Source organism: Globicephala melas, chromosome 7 (genome assembly GCF_963455315.2).
Source record: "Globicephala melas chromosome 7, mGloMel1.2, whole genome shotgun sequence".
Lineage (NCBI taxonomy): Eukaryota > Metazoa > Chordata > Mammalia > Artiodactyla > Delphinidae > Globicephala > Globicephala melas.
In genome coordinates, this window is record NC_083320.1 from 40,343,148 (window position 1) to 40,370,053 (window position 26,906).

Below are 26,906 nucleotides of genomic sequence, written 5' to 3' on the forward strand. Positions count from 1 at the left end.
TCAGTGTGTCAGAATCATGTACAAAAGGCTTGCTTAGAAGGCCAAGAGAATGAAAATGTTCTAAAATTCATCTATTCTGCTATTAAAAATAAAACATTGCTACTTCAGTTAAGTCTTGTGGCGTTTAGGATTACCAGTTAATCACACCTTCAACATTATGGCAATTATGAATAACCACAATAACAAAAATTGCATTGATTTGATAAATCCAGGGATGGCGTAAGATGCTTCAGAAAGTAGAGAGCATTACAAAGGAAAGTCTAGAAACAAATTGAAAGGGATGCTGAGAAAGGGATAAAAGCATTAAAGGTATTGTTAGAGACCTTGGCCTTTAAAGACTTATTCAGTCTTGAGATTCAGAGACTATATTACTTTTTTCTCCTGTGCAGTTTTGTAGACACTAAGTAGAGCAAAATGATACTACATACAATCCCTAAAATTATTTTGTATTGTAAAAATGCAAATGGCAATTTCAATTTATTTTAGGCTTTTATTCAAAAAATAGGCATCAGCTGATTTTTATATTAAGAATATATATTCCTTGGGGGGATTTTTAAAATGGATAAATTAATGCATAAAAAAGTCAAAAGTTGGGTTAATGTTAGGTTGTAGCATTTTTGACTAAAATTTTTTTTGACTAAATTGCAAGCTATTTGATTAAGAACAGTAAATCAAGCATTTCACCATCCCAGGTGTGTTAGTTTTTGTTTTTGTTTTTCTCCCTATGGCTGAAGTAACAAGTCACTACAAACAAGGGTTGAAAATAACAGAAATTTATTATCTTACAGTTCTGAAGGTTAGATGTTGCACACAGATCTCACTGGGCTAAAATCAAAATATTGGCGGAGTTGCGTTCGTTCCTGGGAGCTCTAGGAAAGAATCAATTTCCTTGCTTTTTCCAGCTTCTAGAGATTGCTCCAATTAGTTAAATCGTGCCCCCAACTCCATCTTCAAAGCCAGCAACTTTACATCTCTCTTATTGTTCTTCTATAGTCACATGTGCCTCTGACTCTCTTTTTCTGCTTCCCTCTTATAGTTTTAAGTATCCTGTGATTACATTGAACCTTCCTAGATAATCCAAGAAAATGTCTCTAATTTAAAGCCAGCTGATTAGCAACCTTATGTCCATCTTCAATCTTAATTCCTCTTTACTGTGTAATTTAGCATATTCATATATTCCATGGATTAGTATGTGAACATTTTTTGTAAAGGTAGTTACTATTGTACCTATCACAGTGTGCCCTCTAGGCTGCAAAAATGCATGTCTATCCTACATGAAAAATACATTCACCTCTCATCAAGATCTCCAAAAAGTCTCAACCCATTAGAGCATCAACTCAAAGTGCAAAATCTCAATTTAATCACAGCAGTTAAAAAAGTCCCAAATTTTATCAGCTAAATCATCTGAATTAGATAGATTTGGATGAGGCTTTGTGTGTAATTCATTCTGGAGCAAAATTCTTTTCCATCTGTGGACCTGGGAAACAAGAAAATAAGCTATCTATTCCTAGAATACAATAGTAAGAAAGAAATAGGAGTAATGGTAGATATTTCTGTTCAAAAAAAGGTGAAAATGGGGTTTCCCTGGTGGCTCACTGGTTGAGAGTCCACCTGCCGATGCAGGGGACGTGGGTTTGTGCCCCGGTCCAGGGGGATCCCACATGCCGTGGAGCGGCTGGGCCCGTGAGCCATGGCTGCTGAGCCCGCGCATCCGGGGGCTGTGCTCCGCAAGGGGAGAGACCGCAACAGTGAGAGGCCTGCGTACCGCAAAAAATAATAATAATAATAATTTAAAAAGGTGAAAATGGAAGGAAAAAAGGAAACATTAGTGCCAAGCATTATCAAAATCAAGCTGGGTAAACTCCATTAGGTTTTAAGGCCTGTGAATAGCTGGTGCCACTCTGCACTCCAGGCCCATGACTCCACTCACTGAGTCATCCTTTTATTTTCATTAAAGATCACATGTTTGCAGCTGAGTAGTTTTATCAGACTTGCCTTTAGACATCTGAAAGTACAACAGCCTTTTTTTCTTTTTTTAATAAATGTATTTATTTATTTATTGTTGGCTGAGTTGGGTCTTCATTGCTGTGCATAGGCTTTATCTAGTTGTGGTGAGTGGGGGCTACTCTTTGTTGTGGTGCGCGGGCTTCTCATTGCGGTGGCTTCTCTTGTTGCAGAGCACAGGCTCTAGGCGCATGGGCTTCAGTAGTTGCATCACGCAGGCTCAGTAGTTGTGGCTTGCAGGCTCTAGAGCACAGGCTCAGTAGTTGTGGCACACGGGCTTAGTTGCCTCGCAGCATGTGTGATCTTCCCGGACCAGGGATTGAACCCGTGTCCCCTGCATTGGCAGGTGGATTCTTAACCACTGTGCCACCAGAGAAGTCCTCAACAGCCTTTTTTTTTTTATTTCACATACTCTCTCTGTCCTTTCACGTCCAAAATGCAGTGTTTCTTCTAGTTTAAAATTCTCAAGAATTTTGTGGGTCTCCTGTGTATGTCAGAGAAATTCACTCCATTGGGGAAGAGATCCCTCCACAGATTTTTCTTAAATAACCTCATATCTATTTTTGTCTTCTGCTGAGATGGCTCAGGGGATCTATTCATAACATACTTAATATCTTCTGATTGCTTTTTCTGCAACTAAATACTCTGACCTTTTGTTCTTTCTGAAGTGCTAAATTTGAAAAAGATTGTGAGGAATTTGGCTACAAGCCGAAAACCTATTGGGATCTTTTGGGTCCAACTATAGACAATTACAGGGCAGGCTTCATGAGAATAATCTGTTCCCCACACACCAGATTTGGTACACATCCAAGGCCTTGCAGTTTTCTAAACTTTCATTCAAAGGCTCAGCACCGCTCGCTTCCATAGGTCAGCCATGTTCATATGCATAGCTGCATTCCTAACCCAGGGGCCTCTATTCTGACACCTTTTAATCAGAGGCCTCAGTTGAGAAAATTCCCAGGCTCCTACACTAAAACCTCATTATTGGAGGCTTTGTCTATCTCCCTACTTCCTAGCTCAAGGTTTCATAAATAGACAGAAGCCTATATTTATCAGGGCTCTTTGACAGTAACGTGATTCTCTTTGTCTGCCCTGTATCCACTTGACTTTCCTGGTGCTCTTCCATGGGGAAAAATGGAACATAAGTGAGCGAGTGCTTCTTTTTGCCCCTTGAGCTCACTGTTGCTGTAAGTAAGTGAAGGCTTATTTGCTACTTTCCGTTTAGCTTGTTGTTCTAATTGACTACCTCAACTCCTGAGTCCTTAGCATTTTCTCTAGGAAGAGTGAATCTCTTAACTGTAGAGTCCTTTGCTACCTAGGAAGGCTGAAAAATTTCTGAATCATCAAGTTCCGCTTTCATTTTTGTTTAATAGTTCTTCCATTAATCCATCTCTTTCCTCTCTCATTTTACTGTGAGCAGTAAGAAGAAACCAGGTCATACCTTTAACACTGTGCTTGAAATCCTTTCAGATAAATGTCCATTTTCTCCATTTACAAGTTCTGCTTTCCATATAATAGTGGGACCTCATTCCACTAAGCTTTCTTTCACTGTACAGCAAGGAGCCTCTTTCCCAGACTTCCAATAGCACTTCTCCATTTCCTTCTGAACTTTTACCAGCAGTGCCTTTAGTGTTCATATTTCTATAGTCTATTCAGAACAGTAGGTATTCTCTAAGGCAATACATGTTTTTTCTACCATGCTCCTGACTTTGTTTTTGTTTTTTTAATTTTTAAATTTAATTTAATTTTTATTTTTAGCTGTGTTGGGTCTTCATTGCTGTGCACAGGCTTTCTCTAGTTGCAGCGAGTGGGGGCTACTCTTTGTTGTGGTGCGCAGGGCTTCTCACCGTGGTGGCTTCTCTTGTTGCAGAGCACGGGCTCTAGGTGTGCAGGCTCAATAGTTGTGGCTCATGGGCTTAGTTGCTCCGCAGCATGTGAGATCTTCCCGGACCAGGGCTCGAACCCTTGTCCCCTGCATTGGCGGGGGGATTCTTAACCACTGCACCACCAGGGAAGCCCCTGACTTTGTTTTGAGCCCTCCCTAGCACAGCTGTTAACATCCATATTACTACTAACAGTTTATTCAAGGAAATCTAGATGTTTTCTATCAAAACCCTTGAAATTCTTTGATCTATAATATTTTTCTATAGCCTTGTAACAATTTACCAAAATTTAGTGGCTTAAACCAACACGAATTTATCATCTTACATTTCTGTAGGTCAGAAGTCTGATTTGGTTCTCACTGGATTAAATTCAAGGTGTTGACAGGACTTCATTGCCTTTTGAAGGCTCTGGTTAGGTGAGGGAAGGGAATCCATTTCCTCATCTTGTCAAGTGTCTACAATCCACCTGCATTTATTGGATCATGACCCCCTTCCTCCATCTTCAAAGTGTGCAATATTGTATTTCTCTGACCATTCTTGCACAATCACATCTCCCTCTGATTCTCTTCTTCTACCTTCCACATATACTTTTAAGGACTTTTGTGATTACATTGGATCCACCTAGATAATCCAGGATAACGCCCTCATTTTAAGGTCACTTGATTAGCAACCATAATTTCATCTGCAACCTTAATTCCCCTTTGCTTTATAATCTAACATATGCACAGGTTTCAGGAATGGACATCTGTGAAAGGCTATTATTCTCCCTACTACATTAAGTTTAAGGTAGACATTATAGTTGAAGGTATATTGACTACAGAAAGTAGCAAATCCACTTACTAAATATCTCATGGCATTTCTGCAAAATGGTATCACATGTAGAAATTTTTTCAAATGCCAACACAGAGATTCCCATTCTGTAACTTTAGGGCATGGCAAGTAAATTGGTATTAAAAATATATATTTCAGCCAAGTTTGCAATAAAAAATTTAACAAGGTCTCAATTGTTCTGAGATATATTGTGATGTATCCTTCCATAGAACTTGTAACAGTTGCAAGAAAAAATGTGCAAAGATAATCTGAGCATTACTCATGATACCTAGGTTTCAGGTTGTTTTCTGCCATCAGAGGTCTGTATAGGACCTTGATTTCTCTAACATAAATTTTACTTTCTGGGATGTGGAGAATCTTTGGAAATATGATGAGACAACTATATTGGAAGTGTTTTGTTAACTTAAGTGTGCTAAATTTTTATTATTATATTTTCCTATCTTTAAGCAACCGAAGTTCAAAATTTAACAGCATGGACTTTTTTTTCAAAAATGATTGCCATGGTGTTTATTTAGATCTTCCAACATGTCCACAAAGATGCTGAGATAGTTTTAAGTCTAACTTTTATAAACTAGACACTGCTTCATTGTCCTTATTAAGTTTTTTGGCATTTTGGTAAAGATATTTAAACTATGCTTTAAATATCCCCTTTTCTCAGCTATAACAATACCTCAACTTAATTATGGTGTCAATATCTTAGATCTAAGGGCATTCAATTTCAGGACAATACATTGAAATTCATTACTTTAAAGCTTTCTTGCATTAAATGAGTAATAAGGGAAAGTTTGTTTGTTCACTTGCTTATTTTTGATTCAGTGTCCATGTACTTGCTTAAAACTTGTCACAGTATCACCAATTGCTATTTTCTGTTATTAAAACCTATGACCAAATATATTATATACAGATGTAAAAAATGTTCTTTCTACCCCAAATACATTTTCATCAAAAGGAAAAAAGAAATCCTGAGTAGCAATAAGTTAAACTACAAAACTAGCACAAGTTTTTTGGTAGCATTAACCTAATCAGGTGATTACATATTTAGATATTTACCAGGAGTTACAGAGACAAAAATGTCACCGAATAAGGAAGAAAGCCAGCAAACTCACTTTACCTACAGATTCTCTGATCAGCATATCTTGTATTTCACTGTGGGTGCTAAAGGCTTGCACTATCCACCTCCCTTCCTCGATTAATATTTGAACTGATGCTTGTCCTAGAAGAAAGAAATGTCAAGAAGCGAGACACCTTCAAATTCAGTCTTCATAATTATTGTAGCCAAATTTGGAGGGGATAAGATTTCTTTCAGTATCTTCCCAGGGCCAAATATGGTGTGAAACTTAAAATGCCAATACTATAATACAATTACTACACTATTTACTTCTGGATTTATATTACAGACATTGAAACACGTTTTGAAAAGAGGTGTGAATATTAATGTATTTATGTTGTTATTCCCCTAGTATCAGTGAAAAGATCATGTGCAAAGAGATTAGATGACTTCCAAGATCCCAGAGTGACACTGCAGTGAAAGTAGCTCAGTCAGTTCAAAACTATGTTTATTAAAGATCTCCAATACTTGCCTTAAAAAAAAAATTAATCAAATAGTCAAATCTTATAATAAGACACACAAAAAACCCTTAAAATTTGTGAAATGAGTTCAGGAATTGTAAGAAAAGTAATTGGTATCTTCAAAACTTCCTTTCAAGCATCACAGGACTAAAACATAATAAGAGAGAATGAACTGTGTTTGAACTCTGCAGACTAACACTTTTCATCATTGTTAATATGTTTCACTTACATTAACAGTTCTCTGTGAGTTCCCTCTTGTGGCTAATCTAAAATATAAAAAGACGTTTTCTTCATTTACCTATGATGGTACTGCATTAGGGAGATAACACACTATAACTGCCAGCTGTATGAGAGATCTGTGTTTCAAATTCTTTTCTGGAGTAGTTTCTTAAATCTGTTGGTGATTAACATACGTATTTTATGCCACTGTTATAGAAAGAAATATATTTTGCCAATTATTTTTCCTAGTTATTTCCAAACATATCAAAAGAATTGTAAAATAAATTATAACTCAAATATTGTCCTAGGAAATAGTAAAAGGTTTTCTATTTACGTGTAATATAGAAGCATATGAAGCATTTTTTTTTTTTTTTTTTTTTTTTTTGGGCTCAGAGGAGAAATACTGTTACAACTGTTTTGGAATATTTTGGGGACTTAAGACAATCTATATTTTATGCTTTAGAGCTGTGCTACTATGTGTCCTCATCCTACAACCATTTTATCTCTACCATTCATATCGCATGATTTTCTGTATTAGGATACAATCATTTAGGTTCATATATAGTTTATATTCTTAATAAATTATAATCATCGTGCAAGATTCATATGGGATTGAACTCTACACATTCCCCAAACTCTTGGTTCAGTGCCCTAATATATGGTCAGTAAATAATATGAATTCAATTATGAATTCTCATAATCATGAAATTTTATTGGATTTATATTATATTTAGATAAATATGAATAATGCAAAATATTTAATTTCAATAAAAAATGGTCTATCTATATTTAAAAAATAATATGATAAAATATTTTTGTTTACTTTTCATTCAAAGTTGTAATTGGTGATTTGTTATCATATGCATAGAAACTTCATGGTAAATTATCTGCACTCGACTAACTACTGGGCTTTCTTACAATAAAACCAATTATGTATCATGACTTCTAAGAATGACAATCAAATAGGATATTAGCAAAGGCTATATTGATTAGATATTAGTGTAGATTGAGTTGTAAATGCACAAAAGAGATTAATTAATAAACATATTATCAATTAACACAAGAGATTAATTAATAAACATATTATCAATTAACACAACAAAAGAGCGCATAGAACTTACAGAGTGAAGAGTGGCTCCAAAGGAGGCAATAAAGGCAGAGTACTCATCTCTGACTGAACACAATGATTGCCTGGAGAGCCCCCCTGCTCAGAGATCCTATTTAAGTGACCTGGGGGGTGGCCCTGACATCAATAGTTTTTAAAAGCGTCTGTTCTATACAAACAAAGCTGAAGGCCACGGGTGTAGATTTCAGCATGATGCAGATGATGCAGTGACTTGTCAGTGTTACTAAGGATTTGAAATTCATCCTCAGGCAATGGAAAGTTACTATGGGGTTTTAAGCAGGGCAGCCATAAATTCTCATTTGGTTATTGTAGGGAGAGTAAATTATACAGAAGAAAAGACAGAAATGGAAAAACTAGTTAGAGATCTGGTTCAAAAGAGGGAAAACAGTGGTCTAGAGTAGTATGATGGCAAAGAACAAAAAGAGAAGTATAAGTAATTGACACAGTGCTTAAAGGTACAGACTTGAGTAATTCTTTCTCCATCCTTCTTAGCAGTGTGACCTCAAGTGGTTACCTTCCTCTTTAGCCTCTGTTTTCACTATCTATAAAATAAGAATGATAATGTTAAATTAAATGTGTAGCTATAAGGATTATATGAGCTAACTTAGTAAGATGTTTTGCAATATAGAGTAAACACTTATTATATATCAGCTATATAATTTTGTTTAAGTGGATTGGCTTAAAAGATAATTTGAATAACAATGATTCATTGAGATATTCATTCATCTATTAAGAAGAATATTGCATGTACAAAAGAGAATAGATATAAAGCTTTCTCCTTTCTAAGAGGAACTATATTGGAGGTCTTATTTTGCTGGTCAATATTGATAATGAAAAGTGGGAGAAGCAAAGTTAGGAAAAGATACCAAAATAGTAATTCGAGAAAGACCCCTCATGTAACAACCATTAAGGATTTTGGAATTCAATAATGTAAAATCCCATTACATTACAAATTTATTCCTGACTTGATATTTCTTTCACTTTGACTTATATAAGTTGAAATCTATTTTTAAAAGAGCACATCAAAATAATTTATTATAAGATTAAAGAGGTATTTTATTTCTAGAGCATATTATTGTGTGTGATCTATTTTCAAAAGATTTTAAGAAATAATTCAAATTATTTCTTATAATAATGGTTACTTTGAGATCAGAAAGAAATGCTAAAGAATGATAGGAGGGAGTGGCCAATCAGTTAAGAGGGAAATTACAAACATTAAAAGGCAGGAAATCTGGAGTGATATCCTTAAATAGGTAAGAGGAGGAAAAAATCTACTACAGAATAGAGGGACTGGCTTTCTCCAGAACCGCGGACACCTTGTGCACAGGAACAAGTACAAAGCGGAGGACATGCCACAGATGCAAGTAGTTAAGATGTGTGTGTGGACAGGGGAGAGGAAGCTAGTTGTATAAGTTTACTTCTGATTATTTCCATTTTTATCAATGCAATATACACATAAGACCATCAGTAAAGATGGGGGAAGAGGTGTTGGAAGTTTAAAGAAGGCATAGAAACAAATATATGTCTGAATTCTCATTTTCAAAGCAAACTTATTTTAACTACATTTTATATACACTTTATTTTTGATGATTTTTTCTTATTACACAAATGTTGAGCATATTTAAGTGCAATATATATTTTAAGAAGTTTTTAATTAAGTAAAATGATTTTATTACTGTAAATATATGTTTATAAAATAAAAAGTACTAGATATTTAGATCTTAGCTTCTTTGACTTTTCCTCAGCTTTCCAGAAAAATCTAAATTGACATTTCTGTGATGTCCTATTAACCTTTTGTGTTTTGAAGAATATATTTGTAGTCCAGAGATTTAAAAACTGCACTGATGTAGCACTAGGTAATGGTCATCAACAGGAAAATCATATAGTGTCCCTTAGTATCCATGAGAGATTGGTTCCAGGAGCTCCCATGAGTATCAAAGTCTAGGGATGCTCGGGTCCCTCATATGAAATGGTACAGGAGAGTCAGCCTTCCTTATCCGTGAATGCTCTGCATATACTGAGGGCCGACTGCACTATATTCTCCAAATCAGGAAATATTTGAGTGAAAGGAGGAACTGGTAATAATTGAGCTGGAGCAACAGGTATAAATTTGGGCTGTCCTAGGCTAACCAGAATCTACATTCAAGAGCAAGTTTTAAAAGGTATGGGGTTAGAGATGATCTCTGATACTTAGTTATGAAGCTTTATGGAGAGAAAAACAATGTTATGATTTGGTAAGACTCATTAGTACTGCACTGTACCATGAAGAAGGCTATATTTTTTCAAGATTTTTATAAATTCTCACAGCGACATATACTACAGTAAAGAACTAGGCTTCCTTTAGGCAGTAACAAAAAGGGAGGCAATAGATCTAAATCAACAAATTCTCTCCAGCCTATAATAAAATGGATATCCCAGAATAGCATTCTCTTACGATGGCAAAAACTAAGCTGTGGCAAAATTATGTTTTCAGAGTCCTTTTCTGTTTTCTTTATGTTATCTTAGTGTAAAAAATTAATTTATTAAATGTTCAAAGTGGAATTGTACTCTTCTTCTTCTTTTTTGATTATAAAGATTTATATTCTGATGTCTTGGCTAGTTAACCCCACTATTGAAAGGATTCTATTATTTGCCCAGAGTAATCACATTCTCTGTACGCTGCAAGGGCCTTTTAGAAAAACTGTAATACAAGTTTAGCATCAATAAATTATTATAGAAATAGCTTTTTTTCATGTTATGAGTGCATGTCCTAAATCAATGATAGATCAATATTAGTTCCAATGGTTCATAATACAATTAACATATTATCATCATCAATCATCATCACGTAACATAGAAAGTAATTTTTGATAAGTGTGTATAGAAGCTTAACACTGGTGCTTCTACATGCTATTACTATTGTATGCAGTATGTCACCAAAAGTTACCACTATCTCCTCACTGATGCTTAACTCCTTTATCTCTCTTCAACCTCATACCTAGCCAGTTAGCAAGATTGTTTAATTGGCCAACAAACCTTTCTATAATCCACCTAATGATCTTCTTTCCGTTGGCCCTAACTCTAGATCACTGCCATCCCTTTTCTGTATTAGAGACCATTACATTTCCTCCCTGGCTTCTGTCTTATTCACAGCTGCTTCTAAGGGAAATTGTCCCGCTCTTTGGCTTTATTCATGTTGCAAATATGTGTCCATAAATGTTTACCCTCTAGATAGTTATAGTTTATCTAATAGGAATAACCATTGATTTGAAAGCAATTAAGCTATAATTTTTGTTGTCATTAAAAGGCAAGTTAGATTTAGCAATCTCTCTTTCTCAACGTCTGTTTATCCTTCTCTCTCTCTCTCTGTGGACTCTAATCTGGGAAATACTTAGATCAGTTAATCCTGGGACCTGAAACTGAAATATGCATAAATAGAAGGAAGCTATAAGATACACTAGGAGACACAAAAAGATCCCGATTAAAGCAATGGCATAAAATCAGAAGCTACGTGCAAAAAGAAATGATAGTATAGAAAAGACATAGGGTATTAAAACAATCATCCAGCAAATTAAAAAGGAAACGAGGGTAAAGAAAATTAGTGTACTGGGGAAGATCTGTATTCTCTTTCTACTGAGCTTTTTAGAGTTACCCATCTTCTGCAGCCTCCATAAGACCTTCCTTCATTACTGTTCTCATTTAGGGTTACTCATGAGACTTTCTCCCTTTACAGCTGGATATTTAGCTTTGCAGGTACCAAGATAACTCCCTTCCCTTGCTTGAGTTAGTCTAAGGGACTTTCTATTCCTTGCAAACAAGAAAACCTAGCTAGAACACCATAATCCATACTGCAGCCAGAGCCACCCTCTTTTAATACCGATCTCATCATGCGTGTTACGATAATACGATTTATAAACGCTTCATGATACGACACAGATTACGTATCAAACCTCACTCTTTATACTAGAGTCACACTATATTTCCTCACCGCCCTCTTTTATCTGCTATACTCTCATTCATTTTTCAGGTATCAAATTATGTGATATCATCTCTGGGAATTTCTACTCGATTCATGACAGAAATCTGCGTGTGTGCTTCTGTTATGCATTCATGTAGGTTCCAGTGGTTTCCCCCTTAAAATTTATCACTTTTTTATTGCAGTCTACTGTTGACATGCCTGTGTAAAGATTTACAGAGTTTTGCATGAGAATTCTAGTAAGGCTGTTCATCAGACTCAGGCAAAACCTATAATCAGAACTGACATTATACTACACTGTCCTCAAGGTTATGTGAGCTGACAGCTCCCCATCTCAGGATGGGACTTTTGGAAAGGAATAATGAGTGAATAGAGCAGGAGAAGGAAGAATTAGAGGCAGCATGGCATTCAGGGGTCTATGTGCAGATAAATGGGAAAGGTTTGAGCAGCTGCTAAAACACGCATTTTATTAGTAAATAATTGTGATTATTTAATGACATAATTTTGTTTTATATTCTGTGTTCAGTTTTTCTCAAATGACTACTAAGTTGTTAGAACATAAATCCTGATGAAGTTGTTTGTACTTAACTATTTAATAATGCAACATGGATACTGTGTATTTCTTTTGTTTTAGGAACATAAGGAAAAAAATCTTACCCAGACACTAAGGATAACATGAAATAAGAAAGTTTAAAAACTGTTTTTATCTGCTTATGAAGGATCCAGGGATTCAGCTTATTTTTACTTCCTTATGTCTTGGCTTCCTCCTTTCCATTTCCTTTTCTTTTCTTTTTTTCTTTTTTTTTTTTTTTTTTTTTGCGGTACGCGGGCCTCTCACTGCTGTGGCCTCTCCCGTTGCGGAGCACAGGCTCTGGACGCACAGGCTCAGCGTCCATGGCTCACGGGCCCAGCCGCTCCGCGGCATGTGGGATCTTCCCAAACCGGGGCATGAACCCGTGTCCCCTGCATAGGCAGGCGGACTCTCAACCACTGCGCCACTAGGGAAACGCCCTCCTTTCCATTTCCTTATCTCTATTTCACCTAATTTTATCTTATATACAACTATTTATTTCTTCTTTTGTTTGGCAAGGTACGGGACATTTGACAAGCCTGAGCCTCCATGTTTTGAGAGATCTTTGTCACTTGTCTCACATGCTTTATTATTCAAATGTGTTCTGACTTGGTCTCACTGAAACTTTGGACCTGTTACAATAAAATGTATCAGAGAGGAAAATCCACTCAACACAAAGCTCTATTAAATGCAACATAAAGAACCATGATTGTATCCTAGTATCCTATGTTTAGCCATACTGGCTTTCATTTTGAGTTCTGCTGCTACAAGATTTTTTTTTCCTATCAAAAAAAAAAAAAAGAGTAAGAAGGAAATGCATCAGTCTAGACTATTTATGTAGAAAAGGCTTGAATTTTTAACAAATTACAACTGATTTTCTGAACAGCACTTATTTGAAAAGCATGCACACTTTTTTGAACTATTATAATGAGTCCACTTAAGCACACTCTCCCTCTTTGTTCCTTTATTTTATGATCTACGTCACACCACACACTGTGGAACACATTTTCTGAACTAATTTACATTGCCAAGAAATTGGAGACAGCAGTTTATAGGAAGCAAAGCATATTCTATCAGATGCTTTTTTATTAAAGTACATTGTCTTCTAATACTGTTACTCTTGCTTGATATTCTGTGTCATAGAATCTCAATCTGTGTATTTTGTTGAGGGTGATTCATGCTGTAATTGCCTAACTTTTTGGTAAACTATGATTTCACATGCAAAAATTAAATATAAATTTATTTACAATTATTAAACCATAAATAACATTACTGCTACTTCTTGGAAACAGGCCTGAATTAAAAAGGTCTTTTAATGCATTTCTTCTCTATAACATTAATCTGTTTTAAAGCAATATGCTGACAATGTTGTCATAATAATGAAAGCATCTCCATTTGTGTTCAAATAATAAGGATTCCTAAGAATATCTTTAGACTCACCAAAATATGACTCATTCCTGAGGTCTAAAATGCCAAATATTAACTAGTCATGTGTTAATCTACTATTTCTATAAAAAAGATGTAATTTCTTTGATGACAATTTTTTGTTTAAATATATTGAAGTTAAATAATTTAAAGAGAAATACATGAAAAAATATTTATCCATGTAATTCACAGAAAATCAATTCTGTTTAATGGTCTCCTTTCAGTTAAAGTTAAACTTTATACTTAATTCCATGTGTGTTACTAAATTTGGGTGTCTACCTTTTAAAAAACTATCAGTTGTAAAATATTTACATTCTCATTCATTTTGACTTGAGAGATTCTAAACCAGTTTACTACAAAATTTAATGACCATTTAAAGAAATAATTGTCCTTTCTAAAATAGCATGATTAGCATATTTGGAAAATGTGTTAAAGGAAGCACAACTTTGAAGTGGAAACCGTTTCTCATCACTGGGCATCTGGAGAAAAACCCTCACCTATCTCAATGGGGAACATCATGCCAGGACTACAACAAAAATAGGCCCTGCTGAAACCAGACATGATATTGTACTTCCATTGCAAATTCATTTATCCACATGCAGAGTTCACTTTTTCTCACTCTTCTCCTTTCTCTTCAAACCCCAAATAAAACATCCTCAGTCTTCACTGTTTCAAATAATAACCTGGGTTTCTACTTCACTGAGAAAATTGAAGCAATGATAAAAGGTAGATGTATTATTTATTCAGTACAATACTGAATGGTAGTAGTGAAACCAGGTGTCATCACTTGTCCCTAAACTCAGGGGGAAATAATTCAGTCCTTCACTATATAGTGTATTATTAGCCCTGGGATTTTCACAGATGCCCTTTACCAGATTGAGGAGGTTTCCTACTATTATTATTATACTGACAATTTTTTATCTTTAATAGGTGTTAAATTAAAGTTTTCAAGTCCTTTCTCTGCACCTACTGAAATGATAATACAATCCCTTCTCTATCCTGTTAATATAGTGAATTCTATTGGTTGTTTTTAAATGTTAATCCAATCTTGCAGTACTGGATAAATCCCCCTTGGCCTTGGCTTACACTTTTAAATATTATTGGATTTAATGTGTTAATATTATAATTAGGATTATGGTATCTATATTCATAAGGGAAATTGGTCTAGAATTTTTTTTGTAATGTCTTCACTAGATTTTTCTTAATTATAATAGCTTCATAATACAAGTTAGGCAATGCTCTCTCTTCCTCTATACACTGAAATAGTTTATGCAAATTGGGTCTATTTGTTCTTTCAGGTTTGACAGAATTCACCAAACCATTTGGACCTGGGGTTTTCTTTTGGTGGGATTGATGACAAATTAAATTTCTTTATTCGGTATATGCTGTCTTCTATTTTTTCTTCTGTCAGTTTTGATCAGTTGCATTTTTTATGAAATTCACCCATTTTATTTAAATAATTAAATTTGTTGTTTTTGTTATTAATTTCTTTTTTTATTTTTTAAGTTTCATTGCCTTGTGATAAAAATATTGTTTGCATTATTTCTTTGCTGAATTTATTGATGCTTTCTTTATGTTCTAATGTGTGATCAATTTATGTGAGTCCTATGTTTACCTGAGATGAAATTATATTCTCTAATATGGGGTTTTAAGTGCTGATATATTTTTATAAGATCTATGATCTTTTTATATTACTGTTTAGGTATTTTATATTTTTGCCTACTCTTTTGCCACTTAACACTTCTTGAGCTGATAATGGTGTGTTAAGTTCTTCTTCTGTGAATAAATTTCTTTCTATTTTTTGGCTCTCATATAATATTTTATTTATAAAGTTGATTGCGCTCATTTCTTGCGTACATGGTCATAACTGTTATATATTTACTATGAGTGTGGCTCTTAGAATTTAAAGTTGTTCTTTATTGATTATATCTAATATTTGGTGTCTGAATTCTGCCTTCTCTAGTATCAGAATAGCAATACTTGATTTCTTTGTTTACTTTCTCTTGGATGGTATAGTTTTCTCATCCTTTAAATTTTAGTCTTTAGAGTCACTTTGCTTTGGGTATGCCTCTTGAATACAGTATTAAAATTAGTTTCACTTTATGAGCCAATTAAATTTTTTTGTATAATCAGTGTCAATTGCATTCACATTTATTTGATATAACAAATATGCTTGGCTTTGTTTCTATCATGATATTTTTTGTTTATGTTATATATACTGTATTCCATTCCTCTATGCGTTTTTTCTTTCTTTGTCCAGTATTATTGCTCTGGCATTTATGAAGCTCATGTTTTTATTCTAATGGCTATGATTATACTAATAACATATGTAGTACTCTTATCCTTTTTTCCCCTGCTTAAACTTTTAATATGGGTGTTGTAGCTACCAAAAAATCTTTGGACTCTGCTATGGACTAAATTTCTTCCTCCCCAAACTCATATACTAAAACCCTAAACCGCCGTGTAATGGTATTTGGAGATGAAGCTTTTGGGAAATAATTAGGTTTGGATGAGGTCATGACGGTGGGGTCTTCACGATAGGATTAGTACTCTTATAAGAAGAGACATCAGAGAGCTCTCTCTCTCTCTCCCCTGTGAGGACGTGCAAGAAGCAAGTATCTGCAAGCTAGGAAGAGAACTCTCACTAGAATCTGACTATGATGGCACTTTGATCTCATATTTCCAGACTCTGGAACCGTGAGAAAATGAATTTCTGTTACTTAAGCCACCCTGTCTATAGTATTTTGTTATGGCAGCCCAAGCTGACAGAAACAGATTCTCATATGACTATATAAAAATCTATGAGCTTAATTCTAACTTTTGCTGTCCCTCTCTTCTCCTTCCACATTTTTAGTTGTATTATTTATATCTTGTCAATATGTTTCTCAGTTTTATATTGGTTATAGCCTTTGTTCCAAACTTCTACTCTTTGATCTATAATTAAATATTTTCAATGCATACATTTTATTAAAATGTTTATTATCATTTCTTGGTTGGAAGAAGCTCATTTTCTAGTAGATTTCTCAGGAGGATTCTAAGTGCTCCTTGTGTTTTTGCATGTTCAGTAGCTTCCTATAGACTTGATTCTTGAACGGCAACTTGGTTAGATGAAAAATCTTTGGATCATTTTTCTTTTCTGAATTCTTTGTTGAATTGTTGAGTTTGTTTGAATCAAGAAGTCTGACACCAATCTGATTATTTGTCCTTTATTAGTAAACTTGGTCTTTTTGCCTGAAGGCCCTAAACATTTCTTCTTTTATCTTTATTGCCTGACAATTTTGATAGGACCCGTCTTGAAGTTTCTAGGTCAATGTTCACTGATACACAAGCCCTTTCAATATACAGATTCAGGTATACTTTTAGTTTTAGTATGTCTTCTTATAGTGTACATGCTTTTCTGTTCCACTGTTTTATTTTATTTTATTTCTCACAGATGCCAAAATATACATAAATGTCTGTCTGTATATAGGGGTGTGTGTACATGTACATGTGTGTGTGTAGAGAGAGAGAGAGAGAACCAAAAGAACAAAAAATTTTAAAAAGAGAAGAAAAAATAATCCTAGAGAAAATGTTACATTAAAAAAGATACTCAGTCGTTTGTATCATATTTGGAAATTTTTGCATAGGATACTATACTAATAAATACTAAATTTGTATTTTAGTATTTAAAATAAATACTAAGTCTTATTTTCATTTTGGAAGGTTATTTTTGCTTTGTGGTTGCTTTTTTTTGGGGGGGGAAAATGGATTTTTATCATCTGATTTTTTTTTAAATTATGTGTTCTACAATTCCAATCCAACATTCCAAGTTTCATTCCATCTTTCCTTATTTGTAACTTCTTTTCCCAATCATGAAAATACTGGTTTTCATTATTTGCAATATATTTACTAATTGGTTCAACCTTAGTATACATATTAATCATGTATTAGAAATACCAAACACTGATGCAGAAACTAGGCTGGTATTTTCAGGAGGCAGAGAGAAGCAAATAGGCCAGAGCAGGATGAGCAGGTCAGAGAGAGGTGAGAGTTTAGCTTGGAAAATTAGTCTAGGGTTTAGATTCAATTATGAGCAATAAGCTGGGTACAGAAATATTTTAAAGATATCAGCCATGCTTTGCTTACCAGGATTGGAGCAGTTATGAACAAAAGCATGTATAATAAGAATTTGATTCTATGTTTACTTTCAAATATTATCTAGCTTGATTGTGATCCATTTCCTCTTAGGAAAAAGAAGACCCAAAGTGTGTTTGGGCTTTGTTCCTGGGAGTTAAAATTTGCATTCACTTCCTTTACATGTTCACATATGGCAGAGTTTCCTAAAATCATTTTCAGAGAACGTACTTTTTTTGGTTAGCTTTATTTTGTATTGTTTTTGAAAATTCTTTATGCGAGTAAATAAATGTGATTAAGAAAACATTTAACTTCTCTTCAGCTCTACATTTCTGCAATTTATTTGACCATCATTTTTCTTTATGTAAATCCTTTTAATGCTTCAGATCAGTTCCATGAAGTACACTTAGGGAAACAATTAGGCAAATTCCAAGTCAATAAGAAATTGCAGACATATTGTAACCCCTTTTCAAGGGATAAGAAATATAAAAGGCTTGTTGAGGAGAACAATACTGTTAGCACCAGGTTTGAATAGGAAAAAACCTTCCTAAGTGGGCTTAGCATAGATGCATTCCCCGGTAAAATGTTTCCTCTTTAATGAGGAAACATAGACTCAGAATTTGAAGAAATTAATCACTCTCATACCTAAAAGCCAACTTTTTAAAAGGGTATTCATTTTCATGACTGTGGTATAATGTTTCCAAAGATGGAAATTATCTAGAATAATATAAGGTCTGAGTCTCTCCAACGAATCAAAGTTATCAAAGCAACTGCATTCAGCAACTTGATTATAGAGGATAGAGTAGATCTGAAACACATCATTAGATTGCTTTGCTTCCAACAGAATTTTAAAACCAAAATAAAAGGTAGCATTATGAAGTCTGTAAAACTTCCTTTGAGATAAAACAAGAGTCATGATTTTAGAAAGAATATCAAATACATTATCAAAAGAAAATGGAAATTCCAATTTGGTCAGACCACTCTTTTTGCCCACTGCTCTACAGATTTCAGAGTCTTAATTCTGACTCTAAAATGCATTAGTAAGTATTCATTTGCAGAATTATGTGTTAATGCAGTGAATTGTTATATAGAAGATGCACTCTTCAAAGTTGCCTTATTTTGTATGCAAATATTAAATGACTTTCTGTGACTTAATTTATTTATCAAATGAATGTCAGTAACATATGTCCTTATATATAAATCTAGACTTACATAGATTCAAAAGTAAATTATACATGTTCCATTGATTTTATAGAAAAAAACAGATATATAAATATATACCCAAAATGGTGGCTTAGTAATTGTCATATAAATTGGGTATTTGACAGAAACAGAACTAGGAGAGAGTTTCATATGCCAAGGCACTGCACAGCACTGTTATGCTTGAGAAACACCAAAGCAACTTAATTCTAGCCACATACCACTGCATCATACATCTTAATCATTTAAAAACTCCTGTTTACCCTTATATAGTAAAGATTCAAAGCCTGATGTAAACATAAGTAAGAATCAATGAAATTTCATTATTTACTTCTTGTTTGCTTTCAGTGAGTCCACATGATTAAATGAGTGGAAAGGCAAATAACTAATACAAATATATAATAACTGTAGTAATATTACTAGAGCCTTCCTCTATCTATGTAAAATTCCAATCTTAAGATGTGTGTGTGTGTGTCTGTGTGAGTTTGAACATGCATGTATACAGATATTAAGTTTTGCAGGGAGAGAGACCTGGAGTTTGAATCCTTTCTCTCCCATTCTAGCTGCATGCATTTGGTAAATTCAACAATACTGAAAACCACAATTTCCACATCTTTAAAAAAGGATGATGATCGTTACTTCAAAGCATTGCAGAATATCCTCCCAACAAACATATTTTGTACTGGAACCAGCTCACACTGGCATGCAAAAGCCACACATATGCATCTTTTTTCAACTCCTGTTCAGTGACATCACATTGACAGCTTGAAAGCAGACTTGGTGGTAGTATTCACACCATGAAAACCACCAAGACATATCACCTCCCTCTGCCTAGAAGCAGTTTTCATGGCACACAACTGAATGGCATATTATATGTACACAATGAATAGTAGTTCTGTAATCATTATTAAACCATTTAATTCTGGGTTAATTTATAAATTATAAATATATATGAACATCTAAGAGACTTTGAGGGAAAGTAGCCCTAATTTAAGGTTTGAAGACCAGTAATATATAGCAATAATGATAACAACAAAAATTTAGAAATCCTAAATTTCTAAATTAAATAACCTTCAGTGGCTCTCTCAACATACAGACATATTTATGTAGAATTAGACAATTTTCCTAGAACTTTGTGATTAATATAATTTATTGCATTGTTGCCACTGGTTTACTGTATCTATCTATGCTTTCTTTTGGAATTCAGAGAGCTGTTTGTGCTTTCGTCTTTCATGTATAGTTTGTTAGGTGTATGCATCTGCCCTTGTAGTCCACGACTTATGCTACCCTAAAAATAAAATTCTCTAAGTTCTTAAAACACAAAATAAAGTGTAATTTAATGTCACATTAGACTGATTTTTCTTCTGGACAAGAATGCAAAGTGAATCAATTTCTGTTGTTGACATTGACAGGGCAATACCCTAGATTCCCAGTAAGTCCAATCCTATAATGGTGGTAACAATTTTTTTTAGCTTTGCTTTTTATCATGCTGTGAATTTCAATAGAAATACTGATTCAAAATTTCCTTAATGGATTTTTTTCCTACAGTATGTGCTTTTACTTATGAGTGGGTAACTATATACTAGCTTGCAAAAATGGATAAAATATTGTAGATTGTTGTTATTATTTCCATGAAGAATTGTATGAATTGTTCTTGGAGGTAGAATCAGAAGTGCAGTGAAAGTGCACAAAAGAACAAATAAATCAAGGAGAATATATAGGACTGTGGAAAGTAACATCCATTCTTATGAAAAGAAATGCATACCTTTCTCTGGTGATTCTTCTCTGTTGTTAAAAAGTACGTTGCTGATATCCATGCATGCTTACCATAAGATGTCTTTCTTAGACATACTCTTTCCTTGGGCACTTTTGTTGTTTTTCTATATTCTCCACAATGTGGGAATCAGTTGTTAGCTTTAAATGAAAAGTTTAAAATGGCAACGTTAATTTGTGTGTCTATATATGTAAGAGCTTGGATCTGCAATAAAAATTGCTGTTATGGCAAATAGGTGGTACAATATAAGGGAACATTTTAATCTAAAAAATTAATTACAAAGCATTTTGGAAAAATTTTAAATTATATTTTGATAACCACATTTGACCTTCTGATCATAAAACTTCAGAGTAGGAGAATACCTCTATCTCAGTGAAAACTACTGAAATAAATGTCAAGCTGAATTCAGGCTTTGAGACCATTTCATTTGCTGTGAGTTAATTAATCTAGTTAATTGTCAAGTAAAGGAGTTATTATATGTTTCAGTGTTTGATCTTGAAGTAAGAATCATATAAACATTTCTGCTTCCATACTGGTAGAGAAACTAACACTGGATTAGCCCTTCCACCATAAACAACTAAAAAATGGACAAAATATACAAAAAGTACTAATTTTATACATTGCCTAAAAGGGAGCACAGGTTTGAAATTTTAATGTGTAATATGGAAAGCAGATCACTGTTTGCCAATAGCTAGAGGAGAGGGAGAGGATTGGCTTCATAGGGATACAAGAGAATTTTGTAGGGAGATGAACATGTTCTGTGTCACTTTGTTGGTTGTTGTACAACTGTTTACATTAGCTACAACTGAACAAATTATACACACAAAACTGGTGAATTTTATTTCATGTAAATTACACCTTGACAAAATAATTAAAAGAATTGATCATAGACCTAAAAATAAAAAGTCAAACCTATATCATATCTAGAATAATTTTTTTGAATATACCATACTGGTTCTTCAATAACAGAGTTTTGTTAGATATCACAAATAGACACAAATGCACTCTAGGTAAAAAGAAAAAAATAAGCAGAATCTCATCAAAAATAGTGGAAATATTTTCCACTATTCCAAATATATATATATTTTTATTTTTCTACTTTTATTTTTTTGTTGTTTTTGTGGTTTTTTTCTTGTTTTTGTTCTTTATTTATTTTTTGATTATTTTTATGTGTATATTTTAAGCATGTGATAAAAAGAATATTGCAACAAAATACATCATAATTTAATTTCTTAAATTATTTAGAGAAAATCTTAAAAAACAGCTAAAGTAAATTAAATATTTCACAGAGAAAAGCAAAGAACAATTACAGAAGACTTTTCATCAAAAACTGCAAAAGACAGTTACAAATTTAAATTACCAAAAGGAAAAACAAACAGAGAGGGACAGCCTTATCACTGTTAAATTCTATAGCTAGCAAAAATACCTTTAAAAAGTGATGGAAAAATAGACTTTTTCAGACATATATAAAGTGAAACAATTAATCACCAGAAGACCTGAACTACAAGAGATGTTAAAGAAAGTCCTCAGTAGAAAGAAAAACTCACTCAGATGGAAGCCTGAATCTACATAAAGGAGTAAAACTCACTGAGAAAAGGTAAATATGTGGACAAGTATAAATGACTTGTCATTTTGAACATTATCTTCAGGGACTTCCCTGACAGTCTAGTGGTTAAGACTCCATGCTTCCACTGCAGTGAGCGTGGGTTCAATCCGTGGTTGGGGAACTAAGGTCCCAAATGCTGCATGGTGCAGCCAAAACAAAAATAAATAAAAAAGACAACAATCTTCAAAGTCAACAATTAAAAAACAAATATTAACAATATATTGGGAGGTTTATAACATATGTAGAAGTAAAACATCTGACAACAATAGCAAAAAAGCTACTAGGGCAAAATAAATGTCCTATAAGAACAGAACATAAGGTTCTTACAGCATATGTAATATATTAGTTGAAAACAGAGTGTGATAAGTTAAAGTCATATAAATGTCAACTCTAAAACAACTATTGTTTTCAATAATTAAAAACCAACAAAGGAAGATGACAGAAATATATGGAAAAGAGAAAAAGAACAGATGGAATAAGAGAAAACAAATAATAAATGATAAATTTAAGCTCAATTATATATTATATATGAGATATATAAAATTACATAATTCTATGAAATGTAAATTATCTAAACACCCCAATTAAATGGCAAAGATTTTCAGAGTATACATAAAAAAGCGAGACTCCATGATATACTGCCTATACATAATCCACTTTAAACATAAATATACAAATAAGATACATACATAAGGATAAATATGATACAGCATTCTAACACTAAACAAAATGCTAAAATGAATATATTAATATTAGACAAAAAGCCAAAACACATTAGCTGGGATAAAAATGGAAATTTTATGCTGATAAAATGTCAATTCTTTATGGTGACGTAACAATCCTAAATGTTTTTACACCAAATTAAAGAAATCCACAATACATGGAACAAAAACTGATAGAACTACAAGAAGAAATAGACTCATTCACAACTTTAGTCAGAGGTTTCAACATTCCTCTCTGTTTCTATTTTTATCGCATGTGCATTAATTTTTAAAACTATTTCATGGGCAAAAGAGAAATAAGGTTACCTGTTAGAAATTATCTGTTATGTTATACATAATATCTATAAAATTTGATGTTTATATTATTTAACTTATCTATATTTTCTTTATTGTTGTCTTTTCTGCCGAATTTGGAAGAAGAATATTAAAATTTAGACATATAATTATAGTTAATTTTAGCAAATTCTATTAAGCTCATTCTAAATTATTAGAATCTTCATGTTTGCAATATTATGAAACAGTTGAGAAATAAGTGACACGCCACATGAAGCTAGTACATATAATACACTGCTTTTATTACTGTTGAAGCGCTAAGGTAAGAGTAGATCTTGGTGAGAAAGCCAAATTGGACTGTTTACAGAGCTCCACAGAACAGCAATGTCAGGCTAGGGAAGATGTCCCTCTACCAAAAAACAAATCTGCTCCTGGAGGGAAGAGAGCAAAATGTGGGTTTTCTGTGAGTAGATAGTCTCCACGAGGCATAAGAATAGAGCTGAGTGAGCAAGCTTGTTCTTCTATTGCCAAATTTGCAAGCCAGACAAGCCATAACACCTTTTCTAAAACAGAATTAAGAAAAGGGGCAGAAAGAGGTTGGAAGTGTTACACTAATTAGCTTCATCAGCATGAAGGAAAACATCAACAATAAGTGTGATGTACTTTCTATTTGAATGGATTTTTCAAAATGTCTACCATTAAAATATCACTCAAAATGGGAGCACTTTTCCATTATCAAAATATTTTAAAATATGATAATTAGTATTAGGAGTTAGCTAAATTACCCAAATCAGGTTGCCATACTCAATTTGTGTTTATACAATAAAATATTCCTCAAAAATTTCTGAATATATCTAATTCAAATAAACTGCTAGAAACACCATCTAAAAATACAGATGTCAATCACAGATGTTTTATTTTTCCATAAAATATTCAAAAAAAGGTACACGTGTTGAGTCAGTAAAATGTCTTTCAAACAAATTATCTACTGGGAGTTTTTGTAACAGTCTTTCTATAAACAGAGCATGCTTTGGAAAGTAATCATTTTAGTATATTAATCAGTAAAGTGTCTGTGACATTTTGACGAGATTTAATTTGGAGTGTAATATGCATAATATCAGCAAGATTCCCCCAGACACACAGAAAAATATAACAAATCAAATTTCCCTTTTAACCAAATGTATTGGAAAATAGTAGAGCATCAATTTGTAACCTCCCTTGAAACCCAAGGTGAATATTTAAAAAACTAAAAGGGAAACATGAGGAAAACCATTGTGAAGACAGAAGCATCTTAGCATGATCATTCTATGAAAAACTGAACTAAAGACAAAACATAGGTTCCAAAGATTCCTATGAAATCCTGGAGGGTTGCCTTTTACATACTATCAGTCATTGGCATTTGCCCTCTCATCATTGTCTGGTCTGTATTCCACAATGGAGCAGTGGCCATTCTTTGAAACACTCAACCCACCAAAATAACCCAATGCCTTATATTTTTACTGTGTTACCATCAGTTTTCAAAGATGATATTTAACTATGTTAAGGGTCAAACTAAGCAGACAAAAAACGCCTGGCAGTTTTGTTGAAAATAATTGGAATGGAAAAAGATAGAGATGGAAATGAACCAAGTATTCAAAACTGATAAGGCTAAATGGGAAACACAATAAAAATCATAGAGAACAAAAAAAGTAAATGCGCTCTTTTAATATGTGAGGCATAAAAAGGTTGCTTGTGAATTATTTAAAGATAAAGTTGAGAAGGTTAAAACATGACAAACCTGATATACAGGGAACATAATCACCGACTTTTTATTCAATTGAGAAAAATAAAGAATTCTGTGATTAACTTTTCTTTTTGTCATAAGACTATACACCCACACCCACATACACACACATATACATACATATTATGTGTAGATATATAGTATATGTGTGTACACACATTCATCTTTGCCCAAATTTTATTAACCGTTGATTTTACTTGAAAGAGCAGAATTCTTTATATATCCTGGCAATTTAATAAACTATTGAATTTTTTAAATCGACAGTGATATCAAAATATTTGGTAATGTAATTCCTTTTAAAATGGAAACCTCACTCCTCCTCAGCTGGAACTGGAACCCAGCCACACCTCAGATTGGACTTGAACCCACAATCCCTGACTTAGGAAGGGACTGGAACCCACTGTCTTTTAATTAAAACTGCTCACCTGGTGTCAGGACTTACTGAAGCTCAAGTTCTTTTGTCTCAGCACAAACAGAATTCAGTGTGAGATAAAGTGATAAGCAAAGAGTGAATTTATTAGCATAGGAAGCTTGTAAGAGATACAAGCAGGCAGACAAGGGAGCAAAGCCCTGAGAACAAAGAGAGCTACATTTTTATAATTAAAGAAAAAGTGGGGAGGGGAGAAGACCACCTTCTTCCTCCCTCTTAGGTAGACGTCAGGGCTTACATCATTAGTTCCTCCTTTAACTCTATATAGTCGAATAGGGACTGTTATGGCACTATTTAAATCATATGTGTATTAGTAAAAGGTGGTAGCATATACTAAAATATGGTAATTCATCTGAAGTTTCAGCATAATGGACCCTTTCACCTAGTTTCTTTCCCCTTTTACCTATTATCCTGTTTTGGCTACATGCAAGAATGCAATTTTTCTTAGGGTCTGTTATCTTATAGACCCGCCAAGGCCAAATGCAGTTCTTGTATCTATTTTTCTGCAGTAGTAGGCTAAGTAAGTGTGTTTAGTTTCAGAGTATTCTGATTGTTGCTTAGCTGCCAGATGTTCTGGGCATTTTCTGGTTGGTGTCTAGCTTATGGTCATCTCCTGAAGTCCCTCTCTATCTATCTCCCCCTCGTGGAGTTTCTAGCTGTGTAACTATCTTATTCTATCTCTATCAAAATCATCTTTCTATTAAGAAATTACTATATAAATATAAAAAATGTCCCATTAAAAATATTTTAATGCATTTATTTCCATCAGGATATCAATTGCAATTAGATAACAGTATTATTGACTGAATAGTATAGATTGAGCAAAAAGTGTTCAATCATTTCTTTTGCCATCACAGGTAACTTTAAACATAATGTTATATTTTGAAGCCAGACCAAAGTGGGTGAGGCAATATTTACTTGATTTCTCACAATTGAAACAATATGAATTCTTGAGCCCAGCACTAGTTTGAATGATACTGGGGGCCACCTTTCAAAGTTTTGATTATAGTTTGAAGGAGCCATCTCCATGCTGGAGTTAGGTTCTAGACAAAGGAACTGCATATTATTCATTATGTATTTATTCTCAGACCTTTAGCTGTACAATAAATAGAACTTTTATTCATTGAAACATAAATTCAGTTTTGCCATTTTGGCCACTATTGCTTAATCGTGGTCCAAATAATCAATCATATACCAATCATTAATAATATTTAATACCTGTTATGCACTGAATTATGTCCCTCCAAAATGTGTATGCAGGAGCCCTAACCCTCAATGTGATTGTATTTGTAAATAGGACCTTTAAAAATTTCAATACAGTTAAATGAAGTCATAGGATGTCCTTAGAAGAAGAGGGAGAAACACTAGGGATGCTCACACATAGAGAAAAGGCTGTGTGAGTACTCAGTGAGAACATGGCAT

At 33.7% G+C, this 26,906-nt stretch overlaps 1 pseudogene; it reads left to right on the top strand.

Moving 5' to 3' along the window:
- The first annotated feature begins 214 nt into the window (after positions 1-214).
- Positions 215-26,906, top strand: part of LOC115852880 (3-ketoacyl-CoA thiolase, mitochondrial pseudogene) — a 39,020-nt pseudogene continuing 12,328 nt past the window's right edge.